The 3,663-nt window shown below is 37.1% G+C and overlaps 1 non-coding gene across 1 annotated transcript; it reads right to left on the bottom strand.

The window, feature by feature from the left end:
• Positions 1–449: 449 nt before the first annotated feature.
• On the bottom strand, positions 450–521 carry TRNAV-UAC (transfer RNA valine (anticodon UAC)). The gene has a single exon. It is a non-coding gene; the product is annotated as a tRNA-Val (tRNA).
• Positions 522–3,663: the final 3,142 nt, after the last annotated feature.

The raw sequence follows: 3,663 nt of genomic DNA, 5'->3' as shown, positions 1-3,663 counted from the left end.
AGGGTAATTCTCCATGTTGCTGTCGTGTTTTCCTCTCAATTTTCCACGAAGAAATGAGTTTTACTTTTCTTATTGTCGTTGCAATAGACTGGAACTAAGTAATAGACTGGAACTAAGCAATAGACTGGAACTATGCAATAGACTGGAACCAAGCTGACCTGGTATGAGGTCAGAGCCCTCATTATCATCCCTGCTAACTACCGGAAGCAGATTAAGTCGTTCCACAACCGATGTCCGGCCCATGTTAACTCTGATGTGCCCAGCAGTTGGAGGAGGATCGCCAGAAGCTTCTGGAAGATTTCAAGGACGTCTTGGTGGACCTGACCCTTTCAGATAAGGTCGAAAACCACAATTTATTGTGAAGATCTTCACTATAACGTTGGACGAACATACTGAATGTTGCACACATGTGATGCGGACAAAATGAAAAAAGAAAAAGACCAAAATTATGTCTGGTGTGGGTCTCGAACCCACGACCTTGAGTGTGTAAGACTCACGCTCTGCCACTGAGCTAACCAGACAATAGAAAATACGTCTGTTTCTTCAATTTGAATTAATGAAAATCTTTGCGAGGCAGCGTTTAGAAAAGAAAGATGTCTTTGACGAAATTGTTTGGCTCCTGCTTCTGTCCCTCATTATCAAAAGTAAACATACTGAAGGATATATATAAATATCCAGTTGATATATATATCCAGTTGATATACAACGAAGAGACGTAGCTAGGACGCCATATGGTAAACATGTGATTGTCCAAGACAGACAACAAGCGTATCATAAACTTATTATGTGGACAAGAAGGTGAATTGTTTACTCATTTTATCAACATTAAAGTTATCCAATTTGTATAGACCATCACTAATATTAAGACTATAATTCTTTGTGTATTCAGTAATAGAAGATTCAATGATATTTCTCGTGGTACTTGAGTTAGAGTTAATAACTGAGATGGCATTATTAACTCTAATTCCAGTACCACGAGAAATATCATTGAATCTTCTATTATTAAATACACAAAGAACTATAAACCTTGAGGAAGCAACATGGCGGTCAAAAATAAGCTGCAGGAATGAAGTTTATGAATGGAATATCAGTGAGATGATCCAAATGACGAATGAATGAGAGCGTAGTCAACATACAATATAAAAGGACATATTATGAATGGCAGCCAGGCAAGTAACGGCCCAACTGAATGGAAGGATTTAAAAGTTCGCGTTATATGACGAATTTTGATAGATTATCCAAATTTCCATTCCAGTTATGAAACTTAATGGTTGTGTTCAGTTCTAGAGACAAAGTTTAAAGGTTTGTGTTTCAGAGATGAGCCACAAAGGATATCGTTAAATTAACTGACATTAAAATTTGTCAATTAAGTAAATCATTTTGTACAATAGCTGTAATTTGACAGAGTTAAAAGTTCGCAGTTTCATTACAATTCTAATTCAAAAGTTTGAGTTTCTATGATGGTTTGCACAAGCTTAACGTACATTTAAGTTTTGTGTTTATATGACGTATCTTAAAGGACTCTGGTAAAATAACGCACCTGGAAGGTTTACGTTCAAATGACGGTGTTTAAATGTTTATTGGTGAATGGCAGATTTAAATGGATAGATTTTAAGTTCGCGTTTTCATGAGCGACTTTAAACCTTGTGGTTGAATGTCACAGTTTAAATGTTGGTATGTACAATGTTGACCAGATGGCGGTAGTGTGTAGACACAGCCATACCAGGTCGTATTTATCATCATTAAAGTCACCTTCCTTACTTACTTATGGCGGCGATGAAATTCACTGGTTCTTGATTGTGCACCAATTAACCTATCAGATAATGGTACAATGTTTGCCTGGTGTTGCATATATCACGTCTGTTGTTGAAACACAAGAATGCCAGGTGACTTTGGGAGTGGATGATAATGTAAAGATCAATATAAATGTGGGAAATCTTGAACCGCCATCACCAGACACAACACATGTTTGGATCTGGCGGGGGGAGGGACTTGCCTGTGACGTCACGATGCCCCGCCTCCAGCCTGGCGCCGCTCTGTGTGTGTGTGTGTGTGTGTGTGTGTGTGTGTGTGTGTGTGTGTGTGTGTACTACTTTAATCATTATCACGTGGGTCTTTTGAGGAAGGATTTGTACAATCGTGTTGCCCCGTCTCTTAACCTTGTAAGTGTAAAATATGTTTTCACTCCTATGTGCGCTTACACACACACACACACACACACACACACACACACACACACACACACACACACACACACACACACACACACGCGCGCGCACATAACCTATAATATTATCTAGTATTCTCTTCAGAAGGATATCTTACACCTTAATTATAAAAGCCAAAGAAAAATTTATAAAAACATATACATATATTTCCACACGTGTAGATATATGTTATGTATTGAAATGTGGCGGAAAAATTCCTTATATATTAACAAACGTGATTGAGGACTTAAAGAATCTGGTACAAACATAATGGTTATTGTGATAAATGATTTATTTATGGTAAATATGTATTGTGTTGCATTATAATGGTTGTTCAGAACTAAGGTTCTTAAACCTGAATCAGTGAAATACTATAAGAAATAAAAGATCTGTTAAACATAAACATTTATAGTGATTAACCACAAAATATATCTTACTGTGGGTATCTAAAAGAAAATCCATTGCAAGGAGCTAGTTTAAGGCAAGAGAATTTAATTTCTTAACAAAATATTTACCTCTAATAGCGTCCTTTTTCTTTCATCATCATTTCTTATGTTTACCATCAAGAAATGTCTTTTATCTAACATAAAAATTCTGTATAGGTATTTGATTAATGTTCTCCAACGATGTGTTGTATATGTCTTCGTTAGTGAAGTTCATTTCGTGTAATAGATCATGTATTACAAAGTTGTGTCTATCCACACAAGTGTTACACGTCCCAGGTAAAGATATATTCTAGAGATAGTGTATATCTAACATATATATGTGTTTTATAAATATTTATAAAAAGTTTTCCTGAGGGACAATACCTAAGAGTTTCGTATTAAAGTTGATCAGTTGTAAGTGATCAAGCATTACAAAGGTGTGTCCATTACCACAGGTGCTACTGATCCCAGGTAAAGGTATTTTACCCTTCTAATTATTCATGCTTCATCCCTGGCTTGATCCTTGCAAGTGATATATATGGTGTGTAATTCTCTATATTCTTATCATACAATCAATCAGTTGAGGTGCAGAACACGCCCTTCATCCTGGTCACTCCAATCTGTCACATACTATTATTGAAAAGGTGTTACCGGACTCCACTCGTAAGTTGTTACACCAGGAATGACAAGTAACATTGGGGAAAGGCTGTATCATCGACCAGGGAAGGGAAGAAATAGCACAGTCTCATCAAAAACCTTTTCGCTTCATAGATATGTGCCATCATCCCCTGCTCCTGTGTGGAGTGCAGCAGCCACGAAGGTGTAGGAGCGACATCAAAGGTGTGCTGGTGATGTGTGGTAATAATAATACTACTGTTCACACAATCACTAACAACCATTTCTCAGGTTTGTCTGTCCTACTTGTCGTCGCTGTACGTAATTCTGTCATTGCATATGTCTTCCTTGAACGTACACCTTCCTATATTTCACTGTCCCAACTATTTAGACAATAATACGTTGAAAGGATTGTT

This window comes from Panulirus ornatus, chromosome 12, assembly GCF_036320965.1.
Source record: "Panulirus ornatus isolate Po-2019 chromosome 12, ASM3632096v1, whole genome shotgun sequence".
NCBI classification, from domain to species: domain Eukaryota; kingdom Metazoa; phylum Arthropoda; class Malacostraca; order Decapoda; family Palinuridae; genus Panulirus; species Panulirus ornatus.
This window is presented reverse-complemented; position numbering and strand designations above follow the sequence as displayed.